The sequence below is a fragment of the Lepidochelys olivacea genome (genome assembly GCF_965140295.1).
Source record: "Lepidochelys olivacea isolate rLepOli2 genome assembly, chromosome: 18".
NCBI lineage: Eukaryota > Metazoa > Chordata > Testudines > Cheloniidae > Lepidochelys > Lepidochelys olivacea.
The window spans coordinates 30437455-30464272 of NC_140428.1; the positions used below are offsets into that span (position 1 = coordinate 30437455).

The 26818-nt window shown below is 42.5% G+C and overlaps 1 pseudogene across 1 annotated transcript; it reads left to right on the forward strand.

The window, feature by feature from the left end:
* The first annotated feature begins 629 nt into the window (after positions 1 to 629).
* On the forward strand, positions 630 to 26595 carry LOC311532988 (annotated as a pseudogene). Its single transcript, XR_014714594.1, has 7 exons — positions 630 to 678; positions 7910 to 7972; positions 17219 to 17292; positions 20670 to 20746; positions 24827 to 24924; positions 25805 to 25860; positions 26255 to 26595. The product of XR_014714594.1 is annotated as an uncharacterized misc_RNA (transcript).
* Positions 26596 to 26818: the final 223 nt, after the last annotated feature.

Consider the following 26818-nt stretch of genomic DNA (forward strand, 5'->3'; position numbering starts at 1 on the left):
GATTGTCATGCACATTGTGTAAAGAGTTGTCACTTTGGATGGGCTATCACCAGCAGGAGAGTGAATTTGTGTGGGGGGGTGGAGGGTGAGAAAACCTGGATTTGTGCTGGAAATGGCCCACCTGATGATCACTTTAGATAAGCTATTACCAGCAGGACAGTGGGGTGGGAGGAGGTATTGTTTCATATTCTCTGTGTATATATAAAGCCTGCTGCAGTTTCCACGATATGCATCTGAGGAAGTGAGCTGTAGCTCACGAAAGCTTATGCCCTAATAAATTGGTTAGTCTCTAAGGTGCCACAAGTACTCCTTTTCTTTTTTTAATAAAAATTGTGAAGATCTCAGATGCTTTGGCAATGTGAGCCATATAAGAACCTTGGATAGACTAACATTTTCAGCTTTCAGTGCAAACATGCTGGGGCAACACTTTTTCTAAATTTACAATACCAGCCTGCTCTTGTGTAATATATTGCCATTGGCATCTCTGACACTGCCTGAAGTTATCTTTTAAAGAAAAAGAGCAGACCAGTAACGTGCTTCTTTTGTCTTTGTAGACTGTCACTGTATTAATGCCAGAGGAGGTGCCTGAGAGCTGTTAGCTGTAGAGACACAAAGTTGCAGCCCTCAAGATGACTGAGGTTCAGATAGATCGCTCTCGACTCCCTCGGGTTCAGGAAGGTAAGGCTTGATGTTGCAGGGAGGAGGGTTATTTTACAAAGGTCTCCAAACTTAATGTTTATTCTTTACAAATTGATTCAGATTTGTGTGATTAGTAGAACTGTATTTACCAATAATGAAGCAAGAGTTCCAGGCAGTGGATATATCTAACTGGTCGCCAAAAATCTGTACTGTGTGCACATATGTATGTTTGAGTATATATGTGTCTGCACTGCTCCCTTTATGTGTCCCAGGCATCAACATTATGCTGCTTTCCTTCTCATTTTTATACTTTGGAACTGCAGAGCGGATGGCACAGATTTGGAGTGATGCCAGCATGGACTTTTTTGTTTGCTTTTAAAAATTGAACATATACTTAAATCCTGCTTCATGTAATTTATTAAATGGACTAAAAATAAGTTCCAGGATGTGTTCTAGTTAATAAATGCCCATTCCCAGCTGCTCTAAGGGTAACACTATACAAAAGGGAAAACAGCCTTGGTAATTTTACCATTGGTCTGTTTTATTACTCACTTTAGTGAAGCCCTCAGTAGATCATGTCCTGCACTGTTTGAGCCCAAGAGGGTCAGAAGTTTTCCTATACAGTTTCAGGGAAGGCTAGAACCGTTTCTGCATAGTTCTCTTTCTATATGTGGGAGACACTGCCTAGTAGATTATCCCTAAATTTGACCTACATCTGATCTGAAAAAGGTCCTCTAGATTCTAAATATCTGATATTAAAATTACCCTATTATATGTCACTGAAAAACAAAAATCAGCCACTGAGATAGCTGTGAATCCTTCTAAAAATGCATTCTACTCTTTGCGTTGGCTCTTCAGCAGTAGTTAACTAGCAAACTCAGAGGCTCAGCTTCTATAGTTCTGGTGGCTCGAAGAGGCTGCACAGTGCAAAAAGGAATGTCTCTGAAAGAGAGATGTTCCAAAGAGATATGATGCACTGGCTTTTCTGGATCCTAGATTTCCCAGGAAAATTAGGGATTCCTCTGATCTGGGCTGGTCAGATGGTTGTCCCCATTAGGATGCCTGTCTGGCCAGCCCCCCAGGAGAAGCTCTCTGAGGATTCTAGTGGAGGTTATGCCAGAAGACCTGGTACCAGAGTGTGGTGCTGTTCCTCAAATATTGCCTCATAAGATCTGTCAGAGCTATAGGACGTGGCTTTGGTGCTCTGATCCAGCAGGCATGCAGATTACTTGAAAATGCATGAAATCTTGGTTGTTAATTGTTTCCCAAGTTAAAGCCATTTTGTAAAGATGCAAAGGTAGCTGGTAAATCCAGATATAATTCTCCATGAGAAGCAATCATTGCCAAAATCTTCTTTAATTATTTTAAGGCTAGTATGACATGTATAAATGCTCTAATGGTCTTGAGGTTATGTCCAAAGGCACAATCAGTGTCGCCAGTACTACACCCATGTCCAGTAATTATTCTTCACAAATAAATGTTAAAAGGTACCAATCAAACTTCTTTTAAAATTGCCCACTTCAAAGCAAATGATTGCTATAACCAGATTTACAGTGGTGGGCTCCTTGCCTCAGCAAGTGATGACATAGTGTGGATTTTCTGCTGTAGTAGCAGGTTAAAAAGCACAATAAACAGTGTGAGCTAAAGAAACAAAAGGGAGAGAAAATGAAGGGTAAAAAGCAATGGGATCAGTAATAAAATTATTTTGATCTGAATCTTATCTGAATGAATCAGTCTGTTGAAATATCTTTAAAATGGCAGTAACTTCCCAATGACCAGAGCTAGCATCTCACTGCCTTGGGGATGTGCTTGGCAAGGAACTTTGATAAGAGATTTTTGTGATGGTGGTGATTTTGATTATCCATGTTAAATAAAATAATTTGTCTTTCCTAGAAACTCTATTGGTTTCTACCATGAAGCATCTCATCTGATAGTCGGAGAAGTAGAGGAGGAACAGTGAAAGGCACCATATGTTTTCACTTTAGCCTTTATGGCCATTTGGGATATGAAAAAGTTATATTTTTCAAATCCTAATATAAATTTTGTAATCATAACACTGCAGAATGTTTTTGTCTGGTGAGCTGTAGTTCTTGAAGGCAAATGGCCTGGTGTATAGATTGTGCCGACATGTTCCTCTTGCAAGCTGAATAGGGAATTGAAATAATTGATTCTGGTCATGTGTATATGGTGAGATGCAGCTCTTTCCAGACAAATACAGCCATCAGCTAAGTAGGGAGAGCTACTATGTAGTGGTGTAAAAGAAAATCATCTTCTCTGGGAGCTTCACCCAGATCTTGTGGGGGAAGGATGACGTCCAAGGTATTAAAGGTGCTCACTTACATTATGGTCTCCCGTATGCAGTAATTTTCACTGTTTTTGTCCCCCTCCAACCTCATATCCATTTCCTATGGGTGACCTTTCTCCAGGGGAAAAAACATTGAAAGGTGATAGCTTAAGTAAAGTTAATTAATGTACGGGCTTTGTTTATAAGTTAAGTTGTAGCATTTCTACACATCTCCTTGATCATTTCCTTTGTGGTGAGTAACCTTATATTACAGTTTTGTAGCTATCTTCTGTGGTTGGGGCTAGTACCAGCACATAATCTGGGGCACAACAGAAATTAATTGATTTACTTTTGGAAGACTTTATAAACTCATGTGGCCCTGGATGACATACATATGCTATATAGTCAAGTAACTATGTATAATTCTTTTCATTGTCAGCTCTCTAGTAGTCTCTTCTCTCCTGTATATCATCAGTCTTGAAGTCCTAGTGGAGTTTACGTTCGGATGGCCCTTTCTTCTTCTCCTTCATCTGGTCCAGCAGCCCTTTTGTTACTTCCAGTTCTAAACTCAGTTTGTAATGGGGACTTAAAGCCAGTAAATTGCATTAGCAATCATAAGGTTTGCTTAGATGATGTTTTATTGCTGATTTCTGGCTGATTGGCCACTTCCCCAGCTGTCCCACAGGAGAGATAAGGACTGATTGTTTTCTACTTCACTTAAAACAAATCTCCTAAAATTGCACCATTTATTCTTGAAAGGCCACCTGTGCCACCTTGCAAATATTCTGCTTTGAATGCATCTACTTTTTGCATTTCCCTATCCTCTTATTTTGAGGGTTGTTTGCCTGCAAACAGGATTCTTGTTTCCTTAAACTCTAGAGCATCTCCTGCTCATTCCCCTTAAAGTGATAATGCTGTTGTGATGTCCCAGTTGTCTGTTATAGAAAGAATTTTGATAAGTCTGAGGAGTCTGAGTTCATGTGAGGAATATGCAGCAGGAGTGTTTGTTTAGCACAAGGCACATATTAAAATGTTAGGTTGTATCTCGATTGGTCAATTAAAGATTGCCCAACTTTATAAATATTATTTTGCCATATTTGTCAATAGAAATTGAATTCTAGCCCATTCTTCAAACTTTAGAATAATGCACACAAACAGGGCCTGGAAATCTGTCAGTATTTGGATATACTCTCCATGGAGCAAGGGGAGTGGCGTGTTCTGTTTCCAGCAAGGGGGCAGTGCACAGAGCTCCTGAGCTTGGCTGTCAAATTTTAATGTATCTGGGATACCAGGTTTGAACACCAGACTTGGGGTTTCTCCAACTTAGGTCTTGTGGTGAAGCAGGAGCTTACTGTTGCAAGTTGCACATGGGACATCTTGTTTGAAGTACAGCTGTTTCCATGAAAGTATGTGGGAGATCAGTAATAGTCATTTTGATGAAAAAGAGTTCCTTGCTGCTCTGTATGCTTGCATTTCATGTCAGAGGCATCTGTACCGTGGCTGACTGTTTGGAATATCCTGGCTTGTTTGTCTTTTCTTTCTCTTTGAGTTGTGTAGCTGTTTGAAAGAGTCTCTCTCCAAATAGCTTCCAGTTGTTCTTTGCCTGTCTGTTCTGTGCTCATTCCTGTTTTGATGAGAAGATGCCACTCTAAACCCACAGAGCAGTATGCAAAAATATTCCTTGAATGTACTTGTTTCAATTGTGGGGGAAGCATGCATTCTGACGACATGCATAACAAATTATAAAATGAAGGAGCTAAACAAGTGGCTTTGAAGCTGTTGTTTTGCAGGGTTCAAATTCTCCTTAATTAAGTACCTCTCCTTAAAGTCCAGGTACCCTTCTCCCAAACTGTGATCGTCCCTCACCCTGTCGGTATAAATAAAAATTACATGCTATTTTTTAACTATCCATCTCACTGTATAGAGTATATAGATATACTTTCTCTATAACTCAACACAAAGGCTCTCCTGTGTCTATAAAAATAGCTGCTTTTGTGTGATCCTGCAAGTAGAAACGACCATACAAAATTCCAGTTGCTTCTACTTTTTAGTGTATACATTTGAGTAAATATAGTTAAAATGCATTTTGAAGTACTACATTTGAACAGGTGTTTTCCATTCTCCTAGAGGCAATTTGCCAGAATTGCTTATAAACCGGATCAGAAAGCAGTACCACATAGCCCTAGTCAGAAGGCCCTAACATCAGCCACAGCACTTTAATTACATGGAGAAGGGGTGGCCAACCTGTGGCTCTGGAGCCACATGCGGCTCTTCAGAAGTTAATATGCAGCTCCTGGTATAGGCACTGATTCTGGGGATGGAGCTACAGACGCCAACTTTCCAATGTGCCGGGGGTGCTCACTGCTCAACCCTGGCTCTGCCACAGGCCCTGTCCCCACTCCACCTCTTCCGGTCCCCTCCCCTGAGCCTGCCGTGACCTTGCTCCTCCCCCCCCCCAAGTCTCCTACACGCCAGGAAACAGCTGATCGGATGTGCGGGGAGGGAGTGGAAGGTGCTGATCGGTGGGGCTGACAGTAGGCAGGAGGTGCTGGGAGCGGGGAAGGGGGGAGCTGATCGTATTACTGTGGCTCTTTGGCAATGTACTTTAGTAAATTCTGGCTCCTTCTCAGGCTCAGGTTGGCCACCCCTGACATGAAGTGACATGATCTTTAAGTACAAACAAAAACTCAATACAATGTATAATGTAGCCTTCTACAGCACAGGTTTTCCATGAACAGAGACACCTGACTTAATTGCTGAGGCCTGCTCATTAGTAAGTGTTGAGCTTTATGCCAGTGTGCTAAAGGGAAGATACACAGCTTGATAGTTGCCTCCCCGTGCTGTGCCAGGTGATCATAGAAACTTTGAATATGCCTTAAAAACTGTCAAAGTCTAGTGAAATCCTCAGATTTCATTAACTACTTCTCTAGTCTTTCACGTGGTGTTACATAAACAATGCAGATAACCCTAAGTACAGATAACCAAACACATAATTTCAACACATAGTTAAGAGTAAAGTCTTGGCAGCTGAGAGCTGCAGCTTCTCAGACTGTGGAATGTAGTCATGTAGCTTCCTATAGCTGGGGAGTGCTATTACCTTGGTTTTCAAACATGCCCAGTTTCTGATTGAGCTGGTGTTATCTGTGTCTGACAGATTGCATTCTTAGAGAGGGTGTTACTGGATGAACTTCTGATAGCTCTTCATTTCACTAAGTCCTTGTCTATACTGCAGAGTTTTGTCAACAAAAGGCAGCTTTTGTCGACAAAACAGTGGATACGTACATACTGCAATGTGACTTTTGCCAGCAAAAATACCCTGTTTTGGTGACAAAATAAAACCACCTTGATATGAGAGACAAGGGTTTTTGCACAAAATTTTTGTCGACAAAGTGCCAGTGTATACACCATGCTTGATTTTATCGCTTTAATTGGCGTCCAGGAAGTGTCCCACAATGCCCTTCCTGACCGCTTTGGTCAGTAATTTGAACTCCACTGCCCTACAGCCACATAAACAACCATCCACCCCTCCCCCTTAGAAGCCCCAGAAATTTTTGAAATTCCGTTTCCTGTTGGCTCGGCATGGAGAGGTCTCATCACATCTTCCCAGGCGACCATGACATCTTATCGCACCAAACACTCTCCCATCTGGACCACTGCGGAGCTGCTGAATCTGCTCAGTATAGGGGGAGAGGAGGCTGTGCAGTCCCAGCTGCACGTGAGCCGTAGGAATTTTGATACCTAAAGGCAGATCACTAAAGGGGCTATGATCAGGACATGCTGCAGTGCAGAGTGAAGATAAAGGAGCTGAGGCAGGCGTACCATAAGGCGAGGGAAGCAAACCATCACTCCAGTGCTGCACCTAAGACCTGCCAGTTCTATAAGGAGCTGGACACTATCCTCGGTGATGACCCCACCTCCATCACCAAGAGTCCCATGGATACTTCAGCAGTCCTGGAGGCGGCAGAAAGAGGACCTAACCCGGAGGATGAAGTCATTGATGAAGAGGTGGAGTTAGATGATGTTGAGCTCCCGACGGGGTGGCCCAGTGGGGCAGGCAGGCAGACAGGCACTGTTCTCCACTCCGGAGGGGTCTAGCCAGTCTCAGCAGTTGCTCTCTTGTGAGCAGGAGAGGAGACACCTGGTAACTGGCTGTGTTTTGTGTAGCACAGAGGAGTTCAGGGTATAGAAATGTACAAGGCTGGCTGTGTTTCTGGGTGCTGGATATTTCCCTTTGCAGCTAATCAGTTCGGTTGAACAGGGTGCACACCAAGATCTCATGGGAATCCTCCAGAGAGATCTCTAGGAAAGTTTCCTGGAGGTACTTGGCAATCCTCTGCCAAAGGTTCCTTTGCAGAGCTGCTTTGTTCCTTCCCCATGGTAGGAAACTTTCCTGTGCCATTCGGTAATCATTTGTGCAAGGACCAAAGTGGCACACAGGCAAGCAGCAAAGGGACCAGGGCAGAAGCCACAAGCATGTAGTAGATGTACCCTTGCTTCCCTGCTTATCCTCAACAGTGAGATATCTGCAACAATGACCCCTGCCTGTGGAAAAGTGTGAAAGAATTTTAGAATTTTTTCCCAAGTCGACTGCACCACAACCCCTGCAGAGTGCTCTTTTCGCCATGTAGAGCACCCCCTGCCCCAGCCAACACTCACCATGCTTTGGGTGTTTGTCGAGATGTGTGCTTGCCAAGAGTCTGTAAGAAAGTGATTGTTTGGTTCTAATAAAGAAAAAAGTTAATTGTAGCTTCTTGCAGCCTCTGCTCCGTAACAGGGAGGGCTGGCAGTGCTGTTCTCTTGTATTCTCTCTGCCATTAAATGAGGATTAGTAAAAATGAAGAATTTCCAAATTACAAGTGACTTAGTGAAGTAGAGGGAGAGAGTGCCTCCCCTTTTGACAGCAAGCTGGGTGGGGATGCATGCTTTACTCAGTAAATTGGACTATGTTCCTAATTAATTTTTTGTTTTAACCTTTTTGATCTGCAGTTTGTTGAGATTTTGCTGTCCTTGAAGACGGTGTGCTGGCTCACTGTCTGCAGGAACAAGAGAGTAAGAGCTGGAATCCACAGTAGGGAACAGAGCAGAAGCAGTTCTGCCATGGCAGTCCTTATCCCTTCTCTCCCCTGCTGACCTGTTTCCAGGTTTTGTATGTGTTTCCTGCCTGCTTTTCCATAGACACTGAAGAGCAGTGGAAGGGTAAAGCTGCTCCCGTGTGCATTTCCTCCAGTCCAGCTAGTTGCTGCAGAATAAAACAGTTTAACCCTTCCAGAGTTGAGTTTAGAGGACAAATGTGAGGCAGACTGTAACATCCCAGACCTTGGACAAGAGCCACTGACTAATTAAAGAGGCCTCCTAATGGTCACTGGAATGTATCTGTCCTACTTACCCTGGGCAGCAGATGAATGGCACATAGAGGCTGATTTTAATTTTGCATTTTGCTATCCAAGTGCATAATCCCTTTAATCCTTCACTCCATGGATGATGTTTTTTGTTTCTGTTGTTAATTAAATGGAGTCTATACAGCCTCAGTGACTCAAATTTTAGGACAAATCTGTGCACTTAAAGAAGCAGGCTGGCCCAGGTCTTCTCAGGCAACATGACATTTAAAAGGACACTTTCAAGGTTATTGCATAGATGAATTGGCCTTTCCTGGCAGCCATCCGTACAGAAGCTTCCCTTCACCATTCCAGAAGTGGATTCTTATTTATCAAATAATTCTTAGTATTACAACAAATACTAATAAATCATCCCTATGGTGTCTGATTTACTGCAGGGCTGATAGTGATTGGAGTGGAAACCCTGCCTCCCTGAAAGGGAGATGATAAACAAGAGTAGGGACCGAACCAGGGTGAAGAGAGAAGGTATTTGTGCATCAGTTTGTTTATCATGGGGCACACAGCAAAATGAACCTTACCTGCTGTATCAGGGATGCAAGAATTAGCAAGGAGTGAATTTGGAGTGGGAGATAGGGACACATCCACTCCTGGAATTTTGAAGGGGAGACTTACAGTACAGGGTCACTCCCCAAGAAGTCAGTGTTTGGCCTCCTATCCTTGTCCCTTTAATAAGTTTGTATTTTTTTTACTAAAGCTTTTAACACAGACAACACCAGATGGAGACTATTAAGATGAGGCTGGAAAATGTTAATGGGGAAGGCCCGCAGAGATGAGGTGTGGGGAGAATGGGTAAGAACAGTACTGTACCTAGAAGGGTGTATTGCCTGGTGGGGCCTAGTCTGAGCAGCTCTGCCAGATATTGGGTTGTGGCTGGCCAGCCTTTTTCTTATGGTTCTGTAATAATGGGAACACATCTGGCCTTTCTTTACTTTTAGATTTTTATAAACAGGCTCCATGGTGAGCTCTGTGCATCGTCGTTCTATAAAAACCCAGCTGGGATGATGCATGGGGAGAGCGTTGTCTCGAAGGCAGCCAGGACACAAGATGTGTAGGGTGGTCTAAAAGTTAGTTAGGAGGGACATGTGGTTTTCTTCAGGGAATATTAGGTTTTAGTCTTACATGTCACAGGGGCATAAGTAAAACATTTTTATTTGGGGGTGGTAGAATTTTGTCCACATTTAATAAAGTGAGATAAATGCATTTCTGTTCCAAACACAGTGTTTCCTTTATTTATTAATGCAATACCTAAGTGTGTATGTGGAGACAGGGGGCAAGAGCCAAACCAATCACTAAGCCCCCAGTTGTGTCCACCCATTATTATTATTATTATCTAGCACAGTGGTGTCCTGGTCCATGACTAGGGCATGCAGGTGCTACAGAAGAGGTGGGCAAACTACGGCCCACAGGCCACATCCAGCCCACAGGACTGTCCTGCCTGGCCCCTGAGCTCCTGGCTGGGGAGGCTAGCCCCAAGCCCCTCCCCCACTGTTCCCCATCCCCCGCAGCCTCAGCTCACTGTGCCCCCGGTGCAATGCTCTGGGCAGCAGGGCTGCGAGCTATTGCCGGGCAGTGCAGCTGCAGAGCTGCGGCCTGACCCAGTGCTCTGTGCTGCATGGTGGCGTGGCTGGCTCCAGCTGGGTGGCACGGCAGCCTGTCCTGGTGCTCTGGGCGGCACGGCTGTAGTGCCGCCAGCCACTGGTGCTCCAGACAGCCTGGTAAGGGGTCAGGGAGAAGGGGGGGTTGGATAGAGGGCAGGGGAGTTCGGGGTGGTGGTTGAAGGCAGGGGTGTGGATAGGAGTTGGGGTGGTCAGAGGTCGGGGAACAGGGTGGTTCGATGGGGCAGGGGTCCCGGGGGGTTGTCAGGGGACTGGGAACGGGGGGTTGGATGGGGCCGGAGTCTGGGGGGGGCATCAGGGGGCGAGAAGGGGGGGGGTTAGATAGGGGGCAGGGGCCGGGCCACACCTGGCTGTGTTGGGAGGCACAGCCTCCCCTAACAGATCCTCCATAAAATTTCAGAAACCCGATGTGGCCCTCAGGCCAAAAAATTTGCCTGCCCCTGTGCTACGGTAATACAAAATCATCATCATCATCATACTAGTTGTTGGTGTTCTTATCTAAATCTAGATTTGGGAGTTGTCTCATTATGTCAAACTTTTGCTTTCTTATCCACTTGTCAATGGAAAGTAATGAGTGTTCCCTGAGCCTCCCTCGGAAAGTGACTTTCAGTTTCAGCACCGTGAAACCACTGCCAAAAAAAACAACCCTCACTTGAATATCCCTATGGTTAGTGGTAGACCACATCTCGGAGGAAAAATGCTAGGCAGCAAATGATATTCTGTTGCAAGGAATAAGTTTAAAACATAAAGTGAATAATTTAATGGCAAAGAAGATTAGCCTGGAAGAGAGGTTAGGAATCTCTCTTACACTATTAGTTTAAGCCAAGAAACTGAAAGAGTGAGAGCAAAAAGCAATCTCAAGTGTCTAGCTCAGGGGTCTGTTCTCCTGACAATGGTGAAGACTAAAATTCCTGTCTTAGGAGAAGAGGTGCAGGTCCTAGTCTCCATCAGGGAAGATGCCCTTGTGCTCTTGACCTTCCAAAATACAGGTAATTGTTTTGTTGTTTGTTCTCAGAAGCAAATGCTGGCATGGCAGTCTTCTAACCTTTGAAACCACCCCACTTTATGAAAGATTCAGGCATACTCTTCATCCAGCTCATCTGATTGTATTTTTTCTCTTTCACTGTTGAGATTTAAATGTCAGTACAACTTTATTGTTGTTCAGTGTTCTTCCTGCATGATATCACAAGAGAAGAAAGGTGTCAGTATTGTGATGCATGTGGTATTCTTCTACAGGTCAAATAATGCAAAATAAGAGATCCCATTCATGTTTAGGTATCACATTTAGGAATTTGATATGGATAAATATAAACTTTTTAATCCTTTACCATTTTTTAAAAAACTCTAGTTTCCACAGATTCTGTACATTTTTGGCATTTTGGCATGCAGGAATTTTCACCACCTGTAATGGCACAAAATATGTACAGCCATCTGCAGCCAATATAGACTGATTCCTTAACTACAACATGGATGAAGTCTTTGGATTTCAGTGAACCTGCTTAAGATGTTATTTGCACAGGAGCAAATGAAATGTTTAAGAAATTGCATCAGTTGAAAATTTGGACAGACCAATGAAATAATATTCAGTACAACCTGGCTTCTGCCACATGGTAAGCCATGATAAGCCTCTTCATGTCATCACTGGCGGAGACTTGTGCCAAAGGCTCCTCTTAACAGAATAAGTTCTTAAAGGGATATTGCCATTTTGGATATTGCCATTTTCCCCCTAAAGAAATGAGGACTCTGTGAATTGTTAAAACAGATTTCTGCATCCTTCTTAAAGTTCTTCCAATTACTAAAATATTCTGAATTAAATTCAAGTCTCAGGACACTTTTACCTGTTGTGAATGCCCACAGAGTGTGTGCGTGCACCCTGGTACTTATATTTCAGAGAGTGCATGAGCTGCTCTTTGAGTGCATCACACACATTCAGCAGAGCTAGGCTTGGCGATATGTGGTTATGTATTTTTAAATTATGCACATTGCCTGAAATAAACTGTTTTCAGGCGTTTTCTGGAATCTTTATTTCTGTGGTATAAATACATTTCCCCTTCCTTGTGTCACTGAATGGATGCTCTGTTTTGCAAATTGGATATTAGAGATTGGACCTGCTGTTAGGGAGCACAATGTGAACTGTAGACCTACAGTTCACTGAAAATAATGTGCTTTCATACCTTGGTGAATGCACACTTTCAGTCAGAGGTTTGCCATGTCCATGGAACCTCCCTGAACATGCTCAATCAGCTTAATTAAAATTAAAAAGACAAGATGTAACAACAGTTAATTTGTTTTTAGTGAGATGTATTTATTTTTTTGCAAGAAAGGAGTGATTTTTTTCAGGAGGGGGTTGGGTGACAGGAGTTGCATGTGTTAATTGTGGCCACAGTGTTTGTGTACGTTTTTTCATCTTCTGGTCTTGTATATCGCTACATGGGATGGTTCTTATATGATTCAATATAGGAAGCTTCTTTTCCTCCACTCTTCATATTTTCATAATGTGACTCAGAAGGCAATTGTATTTGGCTTTTTGGTGGGATTTTAATTTTTGAGACAATAGAATTCAGGACATCTGGTGTTGAACTGAAGTGCTTCTGTCCCTGTGTGCTGAAGGACTTTTCCCCCCCCTCTTGTATATTCCCCTCTTTTTTAGGGTCACTGTCTTTGTTTCACACTCTGATTCAAGAAAGTAAAGTTGTGCTTTAGAGATTTGTGTACAGAGTGAACTTGTTTTTTCAACTCCACTTTGGGTGGCTTTGGGTTTGGAAAAACGATCTTGTAAATACTAAAAACTTTGTGTTAAAAGTGCTTAAACTACTTAAGAATCTAAGAGTAAAATTTTCAAAAGTTCTTAGCTCCTTAGTCACTTAGGCACTTTTGAAAATTTTACTGAAAATTTTTTGGTATAATTTATGGTATACCATGTTTGTATTTCACTATGCTTCCGTTGTTCATTCTATACATCATGCAGTCTTGCCATAGATTAAGAGTGAATTCAGGCATCCAAGTGTCTGTCACTTTCAAAACTGGGACTCAGCTGTTTTTGAAATTTTTACCTTTTATCTTGAGAGATCATTATTGGCAAAGTTAGACATCAAATATTCCAAAGTTAGACATCAAATTGAAAATTTGGTGCAATTACTTTTACATTAATCATTCAATATTCAGTACATTATATGAGAGTTCTTGTCACTGTGTTGAAAAAACACAGTTAAATAAATATAATTGTAATGGTTTATTTGTCTATTGATGGATTTTCAGTTTACAATATTTGTCTTGGTTTAGAATCAGCTGTACTTTTGACCTCTGTCCCAAGCTAGGGAGTGTTGTGTATGTGATTTGGAAGAGACCACCTCTAAGGCCTTGACATCTGTATTGTCAAATAAGAACCAATGATTGGGCTAAGTAAAGCCATTAACTTTGGTTCCTGCAGACATACAAAACTACCTAAGGCTTATTGTCATTTAGCAAGCAACCCTGTGAACATCATACAAATAATATGCATTCTTCACAATATTTCTCATTTCTATGTAAATGTGTACTCTACTTTTAAAAAGTCATTTAGAAATTACATAATCAGTGGAAATAATCCCTCTGTATGCTTACAAACCAGTCTAATGTTAACTTTAGGTTAAATATCATAACATTTTCTATGTGAGAAAGATACATTGGTGCAGCCTAAGGTGTGAATTTAAACTGATATAGTTAAACTGCTACAACTGTCTGGATGGACACTCTAATTTCAGCTTGCGCATGGCTTTTTTCCGTGTAGCTTTAGTTGTTAGGGAACAGGTTTAAAAGTTTAAGATAAATTGACATAATCTATGCTTAAACTGAAATTAGAGTGTCCGCACAGGGACACTGATTTACCTAAATTGGTTTAAAAACTGGTGCAACTTTTCTATATAGACAGGCCAAATCCCCGAGTACTATACATGCATACCTTGAAGGCAATCACATGAACTGTTTAACATAATAATAATACTTATGTATATAGTATGCTACATGTTCAGAGCACTGTACAGACATTAACTAATCCTCGCACCACTCTGGGAAATGAGGGAGGGGGTATTATTATTATCCTCCCTGTTTTACAGCTGAGGAAACTACAACAGAAAGGTGAAATGACCTACCCAAGGCTACACAGTGAGTCAATGGCAGAGCCCCTGACTCCCAGTTATGTGTGGAATACATTAGTGTATTCAAAGATTCACTCTGCATCTTGTTTAGGTGGGTGGAGGATGTGTGTGGGATGAGGACAGTAGACGTTATTAATAGATTTTGTGGTTTGCTTATAAATCAGTCTGTTTCTTCCACGTGAGTAATTCTTTTTGGTGACTATTCATATGCTTAAAACTGTTATTACTATATAATAAGTACACGCCTTTATGGAAATGGCTTCATACATAGAAAATATTGTGCAAAATAATTTGATTGCACCAAAGCAAATCCAATATCCATAGTTTTGTTGCTATGAAAGGAATAAAGTAAAGACCACAGTATATTCACGGAGAATTATTTTTTGAATTATTTTCTCTTTTATTCTAGCATGCTGAAATTGCAGAAATTTTCTTGGTTCTTTTGATATTTTCACTGTAGATGCTGCCATTCTCTGCATTTGAGCTGTTCCGCTAATGCCTTTAACTTTAATCTGACTAATTTGCTTGCTTGTTTTTTGCTTTTTTCCCTCTTAAAAATACAAAATAAATAAAATATTTCCTCCTCTTCTTGCTCTCAGAAAAATGATTTACTCACAGCAAATTATAGAATCCTATATAGACTGGACTAGTGGCATAGAAACACAAGAGTGGGTTGATCTGGATCTGCTCTCTTGGCCTTAATCAAGTAGCTTCTTCAAGTTAGGAGGAGGAGACCATGTAGAAAATCATGCCAATCCCAACATGTTGTCTTTCTTTGCTTGAATGTGATGAACAAGGCTGTTGTGAAAATTTGTTTATATCTTCTGTGTAACCCTTACTACCTTCACTTTATATTTGCATGTATATACAAGGGCATGCCAAACTTTCATGTCATTGGTACAACCAAAGAGCAATCGACAATGAGGAAGAGGACGATTATTGCTTCAGCCCTAACACTAATACTAACAGCCCAAATGCAGCTGATGGCAGGGGAGGATGATGCAAACCAGAACAAGACCATAGCTGGAAATATTCAAAAGAGCTTCTCAGTAACATTAATTCAGACTGTGCTGGAAATGTCACCTGAAACAGGCTTAGGGAAAGCTGCCATTACACTAGACACCAAGCACCGTTCAGGAAAGCCTTTCTGAAGAGGACTAGAGCCTGTGAAACAGCTCTGTGGAGGGGCTCCAGAAACTCTCCTTGCAGCTGAGACGGGGAGATTGGGTTCAACTGCAGTAGGACAAGGAATCAGGGAACACAGGGAGAAAAGGTATATAGGAGACATTTCTCTAAACGTCCTGGGGAAAGCCAGCTCAGACAATGAGAACTGTCCTGAACACAGCTCCAGGGCCAGAAGGTAGGTCTCACAGTCAGAGTCGTCCCTTGGGTAGGGCGAATCAGGGCGACCACTCCGGGCCCCGCATTTGGGGGACCCTGCGGGCCAGCACAATTGGCCAGCGCAATCAGTCCCAGAAGAGACTAATCCATCACTTCTGTCCTGGGCCCCCTGGTTCTGGGCTCTGCACTTTGGGGGCCCCCGCAGGCTGGTGCGATTGTCTGGAGTGGTTGGTCCCAGAAGAGACGAATTCGTCACTTCCGCCCTGGGCCCTGCACCCCCCCCCCCCCCGAGGGATGGCCATGTTCACAGTAGAGCCAGAGTAGGGTGGGTCACTCACATCTCCCTTTTAGGAAAGGAAACTCTGGCCTCAGATCAGGTACTAGTAATTAGACGCATTGGAGTTTAACCTTATCTGGGATTTCTTATTAGAAAATGCAGCCTACAAGTATAACTAATGCTACCCATGCAAAGACACAATGGTAAAAGAGTTTGACCACCAAATAGTGTATCCCAATGGGAATAATAGTTTCACTGTTTATTATTATTCATATATTTGTATTACAGCAGCACCAACAAATCACAGGAATTAGAAACGGAAAATGCCATTTAATACACTCTTGTAGACCATTCCCCTTTGGCCATGTTAGGATTATTCCCTATGTATATTCTTTGTCTAGTCTTGTTTAAAATGTACCAAGTGATGGTGCTTTTGCCACTTACTGTGATAGACGATTCCACAGCATAATAGATCTCGGTGACAGGATTTTCATTTTAGTCATCACATGTTCAGTAGCAGGGGGAGTGTATTGGGCTTTGGGAACCCTATAATGAAGCAGAGTGTCTTGAGGAACTGAATTCAGTGGATACTGAGGGAAGAAAATCAAGTCAAAAACTTCCTTTTCTTTAATTAGAGGAACAAGAAAATCATCACCGCTTCTCTCTCTGCTCTTCTTGAGTGATGGAGGGCCAGTCCTGTTTCGCTGTGTTTATAAAAGCTTTTGAAAAAAGAAAAGGAGTACTTGTGGCACCTTAGAGACTAACCAATTTATTTGAGTCAAAGGATGCTAAAGCCAAATGCAGTGTTTGTTTTGGAAGGGAGAATTTTTGCTAAGCTGGTTGACTTGTGTTATTTCTCTTTGGGACCTTTTCCCAGTTTTGTCATTGTTGATTATTCTTTGATCCAGCATGCTGAGATTGGGAAGTCTTGGGATTCCCATTAGTAATAGCTTCCTTTTTGACCAACTCTGCTTTTCTGATGGACCCACCTCAGGTCTCTTTCAGTCATGTTTGATACTTGTGATTTTGCAGTTCTGTTCACATGAGAATCCCCAGCAGTCTTGCAGCACTAACCCCCTGAAATGGCAGATGGCAGAACTAGAACTTGGGAAACAGGAGCAGTTCCTACAAAATGAAGAACTGTCTTGGAGACTGCAGGAGGAGTAGTGGACTCATGCAGTAGGTGAACCTTGAGCAGAAAGGGAGCACATTAGACCTTAGCAGTGGTGTTTCTCAAATTGGAAGTTCTAATTTGATTATATTTTTCTATGGGATTGTGTGCTACACACAATCCTATCTCCATTATCTAAAGTACATATACCCTTGAGTCCATATACAGGCCACCGTGACAGGCTACTGGTTAAAACAACTTCAGTATCTCAGAATATTAAGATCTGTTTTTAATAAAACCAAAAAAAGTCACTTTGCATAGAAATAGCATAGATTTCTCCCTTTGCCCCTTGGAGCTGTTGCTGCTGCCTGCTTTCCATTAGTATCTCTTACTATTGATTCTCAACAGACTTTTTAATCTATTCTTCAGAGAGCAAGGAGGAACCAGGAATGCAATGACAACTATCGAGCAGCCCAGGTGGCTCAGGATGAGGTAACAGGCTAAATGCAAGCTGTTCACATTTCTCTCATTTGTTTTTCTTGGCAGTTAGAAAATGTCTTCCTGGCCCGAGTGTGTGTGTATAATGTGGGGGATATCAGGGCAAAATTCCAGGACTGTGGAAGAAGGAGGTGGCTCTTCCTTAAAAATACTTCAAAAAAAGGGGAAACGCACTGCTTTCTTTAGCTTCCAAAGTCAATGCCACTTCATGGCCCAGTTGTTGGCATCTGAACAAATAAGCACCAAACCCTTGAAGACGTATATGTTGCCCCTGTAACATGCTGTCACTTCCTGGATGAGTCAGACAGATTAGGAAAGTGAAAGCCTCAGTTCACACACACAGGTCCAGACCCCATGGTAACTGCAGTAATAGGGGAAAACATACAGCACAATATGAGTGTAAAATGGGGTTTGAATAAGATGTGAAATCTTGTAATGGTTGCCCAAATCTGGTGCTGGCTTGAGATGCAACTTGTTCCTGGATGTCCTGGCAGCAGCTGTTGCCAAGTGTTCCTTCTGGTATCTTCTTCTTATTTATTATTTGTATTATTGTAGAACCTAGGAGCCCTAGTTCTAGACCAGGATCCCATAGTGCGGACGTGGCCAACCCGCAGCTCCGGAGCCCCGTGCGGCTCTCCAGAAGTTAACACGCGGCTCCTTGTCTAGGCACCGACTCCGGGGCTGGAGCTACAGACGCCAACTTCCCAATGTGCCGGGGGTGCTCACTGCTCAGCCCCTGGCTCTGCCACAGGCCCTGCCCCCACTCCAGCCGTTCCCACCCCCTCCCCTCAGCCTGCCGCGCCCTCGCTCCTCCCCTGTCCCCCCCAGAGCCACCTGCATGCCACGAAACAGCTGATCGGCAGGTGCGGGGAAGGAGGGGGAGGCGCTGATGGCCGGGGCTGCTGGTGGGTGGGAGGTGCTGGGAGCAGGGGCGATGGGAGCTGAAGGGGGGCTGCTGACGTATTACTGTGGCTCTTTGGCAATGTACACTGGTAAATTCTGGCTCCTTCTCAGGCTCAGGTTGGCCACCCCTGCATAGTGCTATACGTTGTACAAACACAGAATAAGAAAATGGTCCCTGCTCCAGAGAGCTTACAATCTAACACAAGAGACAGACAGATACAGACTGACTGGGGACTACAAGGAACAGAGAGACAATATTGGTCAGCATGAGAGGCAGTGGGCTCAGCACACCAGTAGCCTAACCATTGCCAAGTTTTTGTAGGCCTCACAGCAAAGTAGAGTGTCAAGGGAGGATTTTGAAGAAGGTTGATGAGTTAGTTTTACAGGCGTTTACCAAGAGCTTCTCCCAAGTGTACAGATCAGTATGGGAGATAACAAAGGTACTTGTTTGAAAATTTTAACAAGTGAGTGATAGCGGCCAATTGGAGATAGGAGCTGACTCAGAGAGGAGATAGCTAGGAAGGGGATAGGTTGTGAAAGGTCTTGAAAGTGAAGACAAATAGCTTACGTTTGATGCAACAGAGAAGAGGGAGCCAGTAAAGGGATGCAGAGATAGGGGTGACATGGTCAAAGTGACAGGCTAGGAAAATGATCATTGCAGCAATATTTCAAATGGATATCAGTGGGGCAAGACTGCATTTGTCAAGGCTAGAGAAAAGGATTGAAGTATGTTGCAGTAGTTGAAACACAAGATGATGAAAGCCTAGACAAGAGTTTTAGCTGTGTGGATGGATAGAAAAGGCTGTATTGTAGAGAGATCATACAGAGAGAATCTGCAAGACTTACACATAGCCTGGGTGTGAGGATCTAGCAAGAGGTCTGAGTCAAAGATGTCACTGCGGTTACAGGCCTGAGGGTCTGGTGGAATGGTGGTGTTATTCAAAAGTGATTGAGAAAGTGGGGAGGAAAATTAAGAGCTCTGTTTTAGCATGTTTAGTTTGAGTTGATGGCTACATATCCACAGGGAGATGTCAGAGAGGCTGAGATTTTAGTTTGGAGAGAAGGACACAAGTCTGGGCTAGAGAGGTAGATCTGTGAGTCATCTCCATAGAGATGGTAGTTGAATTTATGTTTGTGGATGAGATTATCTGCCCTTGGGAAGCAGGTTATGTCCTTTCCTTTCAGAGCCAGAGCTCACCATGGTTACTTACGCATTGTCATCTCAAGGCTAGTTGGGTACACTTAAACTAGTTGGAAGTAGCAGCTAGTGAAGAATCAGCTCCCCACTTACTAAGCAATGTTTCCTGCTAAGAGCATATCACAGGTTAGCTCTGCAAGGTGCACTAGCTGCCAGGTGACTTCTGATTTCATGCTATTGGCTTTGATCTAAAAAGTCCTAAATGGTTTGGATCCTACCTGCCTGAGACCTCCTCATGTGATAAACCAGTAGTTACAGTTGCCCAAGACGCCCAAGCTAACAGCCTCCTGGTTTAAATGGGACCAAACTAGTGGCAGGGTGTTTCTCCGTGAGAAGTCCTCGACCCTATAACTCCCTTAGCACCTTGGGTCACCAAAGGCCAAATTTGGTGACTTTATGCCAAAAGTCATGTTCCTCTTGGGGTGAGAAGATTTGTTTGTTTTATAGCTGTCCGTGAAATCCTGTGTAATGCACCTTGACCTGTGATAGATGCAGGGCTGTCTTTCTGTTGTAGGCAGTAGTTAAAGACAACTACACTATGAAATTAGGTTGAATTTATAGAAGTTGATTTTTAGGAAGCAATTTTATACAATCGATTGTGTATGTCCCCACCAAGCGCATTAAGTCGGCAGAGTGTGGCCACAGTACTGTGGCTAGGATCAACTTTCGGAGCATTGCACTATGGGTAGCTATCCCACAGTTCCTGCTGCCCATTGGAATTCTGGGTTGAGCTCCCAATGTATGATGGGGCAAAAACATTGTCATGGGTGGTTTTGGGTACAGTTGCCCCTCCCTCCGTGAAAGCAACGGAAAACAATCGTTTCACGCCTTTTTTCTGTGCAGACGCCATACTGTTGTCAGTTCCTGGGGCTTTTCCTGTCTACCTGGCCAGTGCATCTGAGTTGAGAGTGCTGTCTAGAGCAGTCACAATGGAGCACTCTGGGATAGCTCCTGGAGGCCAATACCGTTGAATTGCGTCCACACCACCCCAAATTCGACGCAGTGAGGTCAATTTTAGTGCTAAACCCCTCTCTGGGAAGGAGTACAGAAATCTATTTTAAGAGCCCTTTAAGTCGACAAAATAGGCTTGGTTGTGTGGACGGGTGCAGGGTTAAATCGACCTAATGCTGCTAAATTAGACCTAAACTCGTAGTGTAGACCCGTGTTTGCATGTCTGTATCTCTGTCCAGGATGCTTTTGGACCTTTAAAACCATGTTTATGTGCTCAGTGAGAACTAACATTCTTTCACACTGTCTCATGACACTCTAGGAGACTGCTAGATATATGCAGAACCAAGAACTGAAAGCCCAGTGGAGATCCCATGAGACAAACCTGGAGACAGAACAGTGATGAGGGGAGCAACTTATCTGAGCCAAGGAGAAGCAAGGACAAGAAGGTAACATGTTAAGTGTCTACCACTTGGACAAAATACTCCAGGTCACAAGAAGACCTAGCTAATGAAACTGAAGACCGTACATAGAGTCCTCTGTGCTTTTATAGCAGCAAAGAGTCCTGTGGCACCTTATAGACTAACAGACATATTGGAGCATAAGCTTTCGTGAGTCCCATGCATCCGACAAAGTGGGTATTCACCCTCTAAGGCTTAAGCTCCAATACGTTTGTTAGTCTATAAGGTACCATAGGACTCTCTGCCACTTTTACAGATCTAGACTAACATGTCTACCCCTCTGATACTTGTGCTTTTATAGTTACAGCAAACAAAATAACGTGGAAATCTGTCCCAAGGGTTCTATCCTATCTGTCCCAAAAATATTTTTGTAAGGTAGGTGCCGGAAACAAAATTCACCGAAGGGCTTACTGACCAGAGAAGAGGAGATGCCTGACAGATCAGGGCATCAAAACAAGCTGTGGAGGTTAGTATAGGAAAAATAGAAATTAAAAATAAGCAAAATGCTTGAAAGTTTCTCTGCTCCTCACCGGTTCAAAAATAAAATAACCCTTCCCCTTCATTTTCCTACAAAGCAATCTCCATATTCTGGCAAGCCCTGGTTTTGCAGCTCCACTGCACAGTTGACACAATTACCAGCACAGCTGTTCACAGTAATCACAAAGATGTAATTCACATAATCTAATGCTGTCCATGCCAAGTGGAGTCAAGCTTCAGTGCTTTATTCACTGGAAGAATTGGTGATGTTCTATTCTAAAGGAGCTCATGGGAATATATCGTCAACTGGTAGAACCAAAGACTCAGGCAGAAGGGACCCAACAGGAGAGTGGGGTAGAAAAAAACAAGGAATTAAGAGAAACTTCAGCCACATGAGGAGCTGGTAATGCTTGACCCTTTTCTCTCTGAGGGGTAGTGAGGAATCCAAGCAGCTGACCTCTGTTCAAAGTTCTCCAGATGTACTGAAGCAACAAAGAATAGTTTGAGCTGTGGCATGCATCTAATTGTCTGGCTCAATAAGTAGAGGCCTGGACACTTCTTATATGGATCTGGAGGAGAGAATAGGAGTTGAATTGGTCAGCCTGGTTAATGGCTACAAATTTATTTTGATAACTCAAATTCTCCTATTCCTGAAAAACTCTGTTTCAAATTAAAACCTTAAATTGGTGCCAGCCATTGAACTATGCTACCCTAATAACCTTCAGGTTGGAAGGAGGGCTGCTTAACACCCCTAACATTTAAAGGTTTAATGTGGATGTCATGGTAGTAGACAGAGAGGTGATTGCAGATGAGATCATAAGGCTGAGAGTGCTTGTAGCCAGGGGCGGCTCTACCAATTTTGCAGCTCCAAGCAGTTGCTGCCGAATTGCCACCGCCGCAACAGCAGCAGAGCTGCTGCCGAAAGCCGCTGCAGCAGGAAGAGCGGCAGAGCTGCCGCCGAATCGCTGCCGCAGGACACGGACGGCCGCCCCATTCTAAATGCCACCCCAAGCACCTGCTTGGAAAGCTGGTGCCTGGAGCCGGCCCTGCTTGTAGCCTCTTACACACACTTGCTCTCTAGCTGTGGTGGTTAGCTAACAAGCTCACTGGTCTGAGCGATACCACCCCCAGAAGGAAAGATTTCATAACATAGTGCCATTGGGCAGACACCTACCAGAGGTTCAAAACACCCACATTGAGGGAGCAGCGGTGTAAAGCAACCTGCAGCAATTTCCATTATGCAGTCAATGGCTGAAATGAATTCTAACATTAGCTGTGGGATGAAAGAAATATTGTCTGAAGTCTAACTGTGTAAACTATTTATTTGAATTAACTTAGAGGCCTTAATTCAGAACCAGTCCCCAATTTTCAGACCCCTTTAGTCTCTGACAAAGTTGCTAACATTATTAGAGTTCAGCAGTTCCTCTGAACTACATTAAGGTTAGTTTCAAGAAAAGTCCCATGAAGTATTTACCTTTTAAGGAAAAACTGTTCATTGTTGTATCATTACTTGGGAAAGGTAGGGGATCTTTCCCCATTCCCTGCTTCATTTGGGATGAGCTCAGACATGTGAATTTCAGCTACTGAATTACAACTTCCTTAAATGAATAAATAAAAAATGCAGTTGGTCCAATAAAAGATATTACCTCATCCACCTTCTCTCTGAGTAAAAAATGAAACTATAATGCTGACAGCCAAATGTGGCACAGGACAAGGAGTGTCTGTTTACTATGATCATCCAGGGGATTGTCCAGGGCAGTGCTGTGGGTAGCCATGTGATCTAAAATGGACAGTCAGAACATATGACACATGCTAGTACTGACCATGGTTTGCTCCTGGGAGTGATGCACTTTTGGATCTGGGGTAGCATGTGCTTATGTTCCTTTGCCTTTTGAATATCAGAAGCCAACTCATACAACTGTGTGGCAGAAGGGAAGGAGTATCATTATCACAAAAGGAGAGGGATTTCTTGAAGCTGTGAGTAGGATTTGACATGCCAGAGGCTTCTAGCTAGCATTTGCAAAACATTATATATTACAGGTATCTTTCATAAGTTGGTTTGCACCCAGTGCCTCTACGTATTGTACTGTGCTGCTCTTTGGTGTATCCCAAGGGACTCAGTAACACTGGCTTTTTTCCAATACATCAGAAGTAACAAATGTGGCTGAAATGAAATTCTTTGCTAGCTCTCAGCCTTTGGCTCATCAGGGAGGCAGCATGGTTTTATGGGCTGCATTCTTACTCGAGTTCAGCTGCTGACTTGCTGGGTGGTGTGAGACAAGTCTTGAACCTCTCAGTATCCATTCCACCATCTATAAAATGGGGATGATAATCCATCTCTCACTGGGATGTCATGAAGATTAATTAGCTAACATGCATAAAGCACAGTATAAGTAACATAGGGTCAAAAGTTTACCTTCAAAGAGTTGGCAGGTTACAATTCAAGTACAATGGTGTGTTCCTAATACCAGTGGGGGGATTTCATGAATCTACACAAAATTATAAGGACCAAATTATTCAAGCTTGGTCTCACTATAGATCTTAAAAACCTTCCCCCTTGGTCAATGTACACCACAGAGCTGCGTGTCTGTCTTCTGTCTCATGGATCAAGTCAGCATAAACTCTTGTTATTGTCTTAATATAAAGAGGTATGGCTAGATGCTGAGGAACCTGGATTCCCCAGTCAGAGGTCAGACCCTGGAAAGGTCAGACTTCCCAACACAAGGAGGCATCATAGACAGAACAAAGTAGGTGTTTTTATTCAGACTAGTAATCTCTTATATGTATATATTCTTGACTATTTTAGGGCCTTGTATACTTGTGAGGGAGTAAAGTTTTAGAGCCTTGTGTAGAAGAGTTATTTTCCAGCTAGTGCAATGCTCTCTCTATCTGCAATGGGGTCTCAGTTTCATAACAGTTCAAAGGGCAGTTTGCGGAAATAAAGATCCAAGATATTCAATGATTTTCCCAGTACTTTCCCTATTTAAGCTAATGTACAATGTTGATATATCAGTCACTCAAGGTAGATAAAAGAACAAGAAATACATGATACAGTGTGTCCAGAACTTAACGTTGCAGCTGAAATGTGTTCTTGTAACCTCCATCTGAATGTATTAGGGAACAAATCCAAATTTTGATATACCAGCATTCCAATTTCAGGAGATACTTCTGAATTCTGAATAATCAAAGTTTACCTTAAAGAAGTTAATCTATATTATAGCCCACCACCAAATAACTTGAATGCAGTAATAGAGACATATATGGGACATGGTAATAAGATACCCCTGAATGTTCTTCTAGGAGGTATGAGGTGAGAGTAAGAGTCACTCTTGCTGTAAGAAAGGACTGAAATAGAACGTACAAGTTTCAGATCAAGATTGCCCAGATAAGAAATGACTAGCTGTCTTAGTTCTGTAAACATGTATGTTCAGAAACTGTCTTCAGACATTTGGAGAAGAAAACTTACAAATATGAAATCCTACAGATGCAAATAAAAAGACAAAAGTATGTAAATCTGCTGTAACATTCAATGTTTCCACAGGCAACAATTTCCTCGAAATACTGATGAAGATCTGGACCCAACTTTTAAGTCAAAAAAGACAGAACCACCTGCTGAAGTGTTTGCATCCTGCTCCCAAGGTAATAATACTAGCCATGCTTAGCTCCACAATCTCATGCTTAATAAAGCCTGCTGTCCTCTCACATTCCAGTCCATGCAGGGGTGGTGTTGGAGTCTCTCTCTATTTTTTCTATTACCTATATAAAATGAAATCTGAGCCCTCATTAACCTAATGTTCTTACTATCCCACATGTGCCATAGTTTGTGGTAGGTCCACTTATGTACAAAGTCCAATGCTCACACGTCTCTTATGATAGGATTCCTCATCAGCACTGGATTGCTAGTGTACAGTTGGTAAATCTGAAGAAATTATATATGGGGAAACAGTAACTGTGCCTGTAAACAATGACTTGACAAAAATTGGAGGAGTGATAAAGAGGATAGGTGACTGATACATAGCAATCTGGATCACTTGGTAAACTGTGCAAGCAAACAATATCTGTTTTAATATGATTAAGGGTAAAAGTATATATTTAGGAATAAAGAATGTAGGCCATACTTACAGAATGGTGGGGGTGGGGGAGACTCTACCCTGGGAAGCAGTGACTCTGAAAATGATGTGTGGGCTGTGGTGGATAATCAGCTGAAAATGAATTCAGTGCTGTGGCCAAAAGAGCTAATGCAATCCTGAGATGTATAAACAGGGAAATCTTGAATAGGAGTTGAGAGGTTATTTTACCTCTGTATTGGGCACTAGTGTGATCACTGCAGGAATACTATATCCAGTTCTGGTATCAACAATTCAAGAAGGATGTTGATAAATTTGGAGAGGGATCAGAGAAGAGCCACAAGAATGATTCAAGGATTAGAAAACATGCCTTATAGCAATTGATGCAAAGAGCTCAATTCTATTTAGTTTAACGAAGAAAGGTTAAGGTGTGACTTAATTACAATTTATAGGTACCTACAAGGGGAACAAATATTTAATAATGGGCTTTTCGGTCTACCAGAGAAAGGTATTATATAACAGGAGCCAATGGAAGTTGAAGCTAGAAAAAATTCAGATTGAAAAATAAAGTATAAATTTTAACAGCATAATTAACCATTGGAACAATTTATGAAGGGTCATGGTGGATACTCCATCACTAGCAATTTTTAAATCAAGATTGGATGGTTTTCTGAAAGATATGCTGTAGAAATGATTTTGGGATAGTTCTGTGTTACACAGGAGCTCAGACTCGATGTTCATAGTGGTCCCCTTCTGGTCTTAGAATCTCTCCCATTCTTTCAAATAACACTTTTTAAATGAGGAATTTACACCTGTAACCCAGGACACCTAGTGGCTCATTTTAGTCCTCCTGCCATTTCTAGTACAGCTGGAGTTATTCATTCTATTCCTTCTTTTTGCAGCTGCCCAGTCACACACTGTTCCAGTTGATAGCCTCTTTGATTATCAGACCTGCCTTTATTTCACCGACCAAACGTCAGCCTGAAAAGCTAGGACACCAAAAATCCAGGGACAAGAAGGAAGGCTGTAAGCAGCAGTGAATCCTAGAGCCTACTTCCTCTAGCAACAATAAAATATATTTCTTCGTCATAGCTGTGAGTTGAATGATGACTCCTTCTTCCTGTCTTAATTACCAATGGCCAGATCTACATAATGCAATTCCTTCTCTGTTCAAGGTTTGCTTTATTACTTTGGTGGAGCCTTTTACTGAACTCAGGTGAATGCACAGAGGTTGCTATTCCTGTGTGTTAATGGACATTGAATCATCATAGTTGCTGTATATTAAAATTCAGTGATTAAATTAAATTAAATGAAAGTTTAACTCTGGGAGAAGTAATTTGTCATGTTGTTGTTAATACAATCAGGGATGAATCCAAAAGTCTGCATGTCACATTTTTCCAGGATTTTTTGGGGAGCAAATTGTTTCAAACAATTAGATGTACCATCATGAATTATTGAGTCAAACC